Below are 7,617 nucleotides of genomic sequence, written 5' to 3'. Positions count from 1 at the left end.
GACGGAATTTAACTTGTGTAGTACAGTATATAATTGTTTTTCCTACATATTTTTCATTTTTTATACACACATCTCAAAATTAGAATACACTCAAAATAAAAAGGGATTGCATTTTTTTTTATAAAAATGTATAGAGTATATTTTATAGTAACTAGAAAAGTGCTGAATGAGAATACCTTAACTAATAAGAAGTATGAGTATTTGTTGGCAATAAAATCATTACTAGGCATTACTTAGGTGCTTGAAGTTGCTGAAAGTTGGTGTACATAGATAGTTAATTAATAACAGCTAACGCTAAATATCACGAAATTATAAATATTCCAATAAAATTACAATGCATACATGGACAAATGTGAGATTAAGTTCTTTATAACGGTATCTTAAGTTCCCAAATCACTCAAGCTCTTTAGCTACCTTGGCAAGTCCATTTTCACCACACATATAGTAATTTTTAAAAAGTGTGTTAGGATGGAATTAAGAAGACCCAAATATAGTCTGAAAGTTAAATGACTCAAAGATTATATGGGATGAATTAAGTTGAATATTTGTATTAATTTTTATTTTAAATAATGAGATGTAGACACATGAATAAATAGTTTTCATTAGTTAACATGAATTAGGTTTATATAAATATATTACTCTTTTAAGTATATGAATCAATGAATGACAAAATGAAATATTTTTAGCATTATTTTTCTTTTTATCTTCTTTACTGTCTTGTTTAGGTAAATTAGAGTAATCTCAGCTTTAGCTTTGTAATAAAGTGCTTAATGGCCAGCAACCACTTTTACTATCCTTATTAAAAAAAGATTTAATATTAATTTTCTAGTAGAAAATTAATCAAAATATTAATGCAAATTGAAATATGAATCTAAAAATATTCAAACAAGTTTTTTTTATGCCAAATTCAAAGGCACTTGAGGACAAATAACGCGATTCCATGACCTGGTACTTCTGCTGAAAATGTAGTTTTTGTTCTTATGATACTTCTACTCCAAGTTTCGGTTCCTGCGCAAATTCTCAACTTCCTTCTTGTACCCAGACGCGAAAATGCAGGCAAGTCTGCTATGTTTGCAGATATTCTTGTTGTCTCATTATTTAGATTGAAAAAAGCAACATAGATCTCCCCTGAACGCAAGTAAACGCAACAACAACATAGAGTAAGCATGCCATAAGAAATCATGGTTAATTAAACTTGCTATATGGAGATATAACATTGACTTAGTGATTATAGAAGGATGAAGGGAGAAGGAAGGAAAAAGAAATCGTGGGTTCAAATTACCTCAATTTATATTTCTAACAAACTAATATTTGTCAATAAAAAAAAATTAAAGGTGCAATATAATATGTACAAAACTTAGATATAGTTTGTGAAGTATCAAAAAGTCTTCAATAGAACGTATAAAAAAAGTGGTATTCTTTAATTAAAATTAGAGTTTCACACTAACGTTTAATACAAACTTTATTATGCGAGATATGAGATAAAAATCCAATTCTATTAAGAGACTAATAAAATAACTTAAGGAACTGCATTTGCCCATGTTACGCTAATGCATTTCAATTTGGGATTAGAGAAACTCTTTCTGTATGCGTTGCAACCCAAGATCGAATCACATTAAGATCACCTTCATCTGCATGATTGGAGAAAAAACAGAAATGAATAAATAAGAGATAGTATGAATAGTTCTACACAGAGATAACTATTTCCTACTATTTTTACCTAGGACATGTTCCACTGTTGCTCACTTGCCAGAATTACCATTAACCAATGTCCCATTTGATTTCAATTTCCATATCTGTTCAGATTGGATAGATGATTGCTTTCTGCATCAGCGACAAAGTAATATAAATTTAGTACAAATAACTAGAACATATTTAGACAAATAAATCGAAGAAATTAAGGTAAAGTTGAGTACGATGATGCTATTGGGAGTTCTCTTTTGTGCACGCAGAAAGGTTCCTCCTGATCCTGTGTTGGACTCTTAAAACAGATCCTTTCAAGATCTTGGTTATATTTTTCACTAGACCAACCACTTGCTTTTGGATCAGTGCATTCAGTGAGAGCTAGGGAGTAAGTAAATGGTACTTTTGTGACAGTGTGTCCTTTAGTCTTGACATCATTTAATGTTGTGATTTCAAGAAACTATATAACAAAAAAAAGAAGCAGAAACAACACTAGTATAAGATTTGAGAAACATAAGATTACCTGAGCTGAAAATGTAAGAAGAAGAAAGAGAAATTTCACATGCCTCATGATTATCTGAGCTGAAAATGTTTATATTCAAAAGGGTAGGATTTGTGATAAGACCAAGGGTCCAAGCATCAATTTTCCGTAGATCCCCTCCATACATAATGGGAGACTTTGCCATACACCACAAAGTCATCTGTGAGATAAGAATAAGCTCACTTAGAATTTATTAATTTATATGCATATATCATATGTCTGTCCTCTCCAATATACAGTAATACAATTCAGTTGTGTGCTTATGCATACCTGAGTTCTTTGCTCATCTTGAGTAACCCTGTGTGGACCTTCACGAACAGCTATCGAGCAAAAAAAAAAAAGACAAAAAAATGAAGTTTTATTTTTATATTCTTAAACTCTCAAATTTAAACAACTCATTACAATTACATGTATGATAAAGAAAACATAACCTTCTTTTGATGAAAAAAAATAGGAAAACTGGAAGCTACTCTTCCATGAATAGGGCAATAGAAACCAAACATAAATCTAAACATTAAAAAAGCAAAGAGTTATGAACCTTACCAACTGAACCAACCTCATTGGAACTCGGTAATAAAAATAACATTTTTTTGAAAAAATTACTATGCATTGGGGAGCAAATTTATGTACTAATTTAAATGCTTAACTAGCTTGGTCCTAATAAATTAAAGAAAAAGAAGTAATGCAGGGGCATTTAGGCTAACCTGCATCAGTTATCCATCCAAATGGTAGCATGTCCAAATCAGGCCATGATTTTCCCCTTAAACATGTTTTTCCTATCAAATTAGATGCAGCAAAGTCTCTGAAAGAGAAATAAAATGAATCAAAGATGTTAGAGTAGCAGAAGAAAGGTGAAAGAGCAATCCAAGTATTTTGAATTCAAACATAGGAAGAATTTAGTTAATGACCTTGCTACATTAAAATCAGCTAAGATTGCTGACCATTCATCCCAGTCATCTTCTGTTACACGGTATGTGTTAACTAGACTACTAACCGAGTTAGCCATTAGTGGTGTTGGACTAACTCCAGGAGACAGAGAAAGTACAATGGGGTGCTCAAGGCCATTGAGAATCTGCATAGATAGCAACTCAAATGATGAATAAGTTTTCCATATCTTAGTTTTAAATGAAAAGGACAAAAATGGACACGAAATTTACATTATACCTCTGATACAGATGTTATTTCATCCAAACCCAAGTCCTCACCAAACAAGTCAAGTTTTACTACAAGAAACCAAAGTAGAAAATCCATATAAATGTATCAAAGCTGCAAGTAAAATACACGTACAATTGCTTATTTAAAAACACCATGATTGATGTCTAATCTAAGAAACGAATGCTATACATATTTTGTGATAGTACATGATAAGCATAAAATATTTTAATGGTTTGATCGAGTAACAAAATCAACTCCCCATGAAGCATACAACTCATAAATTGATCTTAAAAAGGCTTTTCCAGCTCCTGTTGTTGCATTTATAGCCATGAAACCATTAGTCATCCATTTACAAGCCCTTGATGGGATTCCTATGTCTTTTGCGTTCCACACTCGACCAGATTCCATGTAAGGTTGTCCCTAGCAAGGTGCATGAAGAGAAAAAAAATTCACCAAAAATTGACATGTACATACTACACCAATTCTTAAATACTATAATTTTTATAGCAACTTTTAAATAAGCTTGTAGTCTGAAATTATTTTTTGTTCAAAACTTCCTCTTTTCTCCCAAATCTAATTAAATTATTTACAATTTTATACTTCAATCCAAAAAAAATATTTGAGCAATGCACAAAATACTTGTTAATCTAATTTTATATTTATAGAGGATCAAATTTAAAGGTAATTACATTATTTAAGGATTTACTATCTTTTGTCACTATTTTTTTTATATTTTCAATCCCTAATTTAAATTTTGGTTGGTCAAATTCATTGATTTTTGATTATTTTTTTCATTATCACTTTTAGTTATTGTGATTAAGTAATATCATTAATTGATAACGTAACAACATTATTACAAACATAATGACTTGCAACATCATTTTCACTTAATCTAATGAGATAACTACGTGTAATTTGAGAATAAAAAAAGTTTAAGAAGGTTGGATAATCAAATTTAGAATAGGGACTACAAGCAAAGTTCCAAAAAAAAGTTTAGGGTACCATTAGTTAAATTCTAATTTTGAACATGACAGAGTTTATCAAACAATGTTGTAGGAATAATTAAGAATTTCTACTGTTGTTGTATCTAGTATTGGCATGTTGTTATTGGATGCCTGTGTACTGGTTCCAGGCATAAGATGAATCCCAAACTTTAAACCCATACTATGTACTTTATTAGCTACATCAGTGAACCCTCTCCTTCCTCTTGAAGAAGGCCATCTTTCAGGGTCAGGGAGCATTCGTCCCCATTCATCAATCATATCAAAACCAAGATAATTGCTATCACCCTTGAGACTCCTATACCAAAGGTAATCCACAATAGCATACTGCATGGTTTCAAAGGATATTTCCATATATTTACTAACATATTCAATTGAATTGTAATTCAAAAGCAGGAGTGCGATATACAATACCTGATATCCATAAGCAATTAACTGCTGAGAAATTATATTAGCATTTTGTAAGTATTCTTCAGAAATTATCCAGCTAAAGCTATCATAGGAGTTTCAACCTCTTGGAGGCATGATAGCATTTTGTGATGATACACTGATATCAAAATCGTGAAGTCAAATATTCATTGTTTCACTACATATATACCTATAAGTTTTGTAAAAGGGTCTTACAAAATTAATACTAAGATTCAGAAGAAAAAAAAACATCATGGTTGGTTAGTGTTTATGTATTTGTATAATTTCTCTCGTGACTAAAAGCAGAACAATATTACAACATAAAGTGGTGTCAAACATTACCTAAAAAAATTTTAAGTGGTACCTAAAAGATCGTGGTACTGTCTTTTAACTTTTAAAGTTGCATTTAACATGTTGAATTAGTAAGTTTTTTCAACTCTCGTTCCCGATCACGTCTTTCAGTAAAATACAGAGAATTCACAAACTGATTAACACATAGAGATTCCTATATCTAGTTAAAATTTAATTTTGTTCATATATAATATTTATTTTTATTTTATCTCTATGCAAAAATAAATTATGGTCTATAATTCTATATGTATATAAATTATTTTCAATTCTGTCTCCCACCAGTTGTCATTATAACATTGTGATTTTTGAGATCGATATAGAATTATCATAAAATTTAAGAAGCGAATCAAATAATTGTTACAGATAAGGAATAATAAAATATTTTTGTTATTTTTACAGATAATTGTCTGTAATCTGTATTATATATATATATATATATATATATATATATATATATATATATATATATATATATATATATAAATATAAAATAACATAGATGACATTTAAAAAGGATAATAACGAGATTGAATAAGTATTTTAAGGATAAAAAAGAATAAATTATAAAAAACTAGAAATTAAAATTAATATTTTAAAAAGAAAGACTTCAAATAGTATTTTAAAAAATATTAAAAAATACTAAAAACTACTTTAAAAAGTTTATTTATTAAATTATTAAACAAATTTTTCAGTAAAAAAATTATAAATTAATTAAAATGATTTATCAAGCACAACCAAATTAGATAATAAACTTTTTGTCAAGAGTAAGAAAAAAAAGTGAGAAAAGAAAACGATTGTTTTACTATAAGAAAATATATTTTATTTTTATTTTTAAAATAAAAAATAATAATTATTATTATTATAATAATGTAAAATTTTAAAAACAAAAACAAAGTAATGTTTTCATAATTATTAATAAAAATTAAAAATATTTCCTTTGATTGATGTGGAAGCCTAAATATTCTCCCTTGTCTTCACATAAGATGAAAAAAAAAATAGAAAGAATAACCTAATCATATCCTCGTTAATGTTTTTAAAACTTGACGTTCATTGAATTGAATGGTTGAGACATTGGTTTAAGGTTTAATATTTTAATTATTGTTGAATCTCATTAAATTGATATTAATAAAAAACAACAATAATTAAATAATACTTAAAATAATCTTAAAGAAACATAATATTATAACTTTAATACTAAAAACTAAAAATAAAACATAATTTTATAGGTTCTTGAATTGAAAGATTCCTCCATGTAAAAAAAAATACTAACAATTTATTGATTAAGTGAAATAAGTAAGGTTTTCGGATTCAAGCTTTATAATAGAAAAAAAAATGTTATTGACAGAAAATATTTTATTAAGAAGGACTAGTTAGATATTTAAATAGAGATTAATCATTAAAAAATTAATATGATTCTATAAAAAAATGCTCAAAATTAAACAAACACATCTATAGAAGATAGATAAAAAAAATTAGAATGATTTATGCAATGCTTTTTTAACTATGCCTTCAAGAAAACATATGTAGTTGAAATTCACGATCAATTGAATAATATTGAAACCTAAATACAATATGATGCTGAAATACCTTTGAATTGCACAAAGACAAAGAAGAAAGCAAACAAACAAAGATCACGGAGATGCATTTCATGGTTGCAGCGAGTCTGTTCTAATCAATGGATTGAACTACATGTGGAGGCAAGGCCCCTATTTATTTATCAAAGAAATCAATAAATAATTGTTAATTATATCAATATCAATTATATCATGTTATATTAAAAGAAAGTTTTATGACACGAATAGATATCTTTTTATTACTATTTTGGTACGAAATGTCTATTGATTTTGTTGATGATTAGTTTTTGTCAGAGAACTTGATTGGTTATCTTTGGTAAACTCTCCTCTCTTAATCATATCTTTTCATCTACAATACTTAAATACGAGACCGTACTTAAGAGGATCGAACTCAGTACCATTCAGATCAACGACTTGATGATGAATGTAACATCCCTAATTGTTGATTTCTTGACAACTCATATTCTACTACCTCATGCGGTGATATTTCACTCAACATCCTTATTGATCCGAATCCTCCACCAGTCAAAACACTCCGCAGGTAGTTCTTTCTGATACGTCAACGATTTGTTTCGACCACTTTCATGATTAATGACCGTCTCCACAAATCAACACAACATCTTTCATCATGTTTTGTCCCACTCACGCTTTTTAGAAAACTTCTCAGAAGATCACCCATCTCATAATTACTCAAAAACCAGACACACTTAACAATGAAATTCTTAAGTGATATGCTATCAAAAAGTATATGCATCTTATCGTATAGGTAGTATCAATTAATTTCTTTAAGTCATTCTTAACTATACAATTTCACACTTACACAACTTTTAGATCCCGCTCATTTTGGTGTGATTCTTTAGGGGTGTTACATGTCCACTAACTTTCGTCTGGTTCATCCTCAAAT

General features: G+C 28.7%; 1 pseudogene; it reads right to left on the bottom strand.

Moving 5' to 3' along the window:
* Nucleotides 1–907: 907 nt before the first annotated feature.
* LOC100801042 (alpha-N-acetylgalactosaminidase-like) lies at nucleotides 908–4,905 on the bottom strand (annotated as a pseudogene).
* Nucleotides 4,906–7,617: the final 2,712 nt, after the last annotated feature.

The sequence above is a fragment of the Glycine max genome, chromosome 14 (assembly GCF_000004515.6).
Source record: "Glycine max cultivar Williams 82 chromosome 14, Glycine_max_v4.0, whole genome shotgun sequence".
Lineage (NCBI taxonomy): Eukaryota > Viridiplantae > Streptophyta > Magnoliopsida > Fabales > Fabaceae > Glycine > Glycine max.
This window is presented reverse-complemented; position numbering and strand designations above follow the sequence as displayed.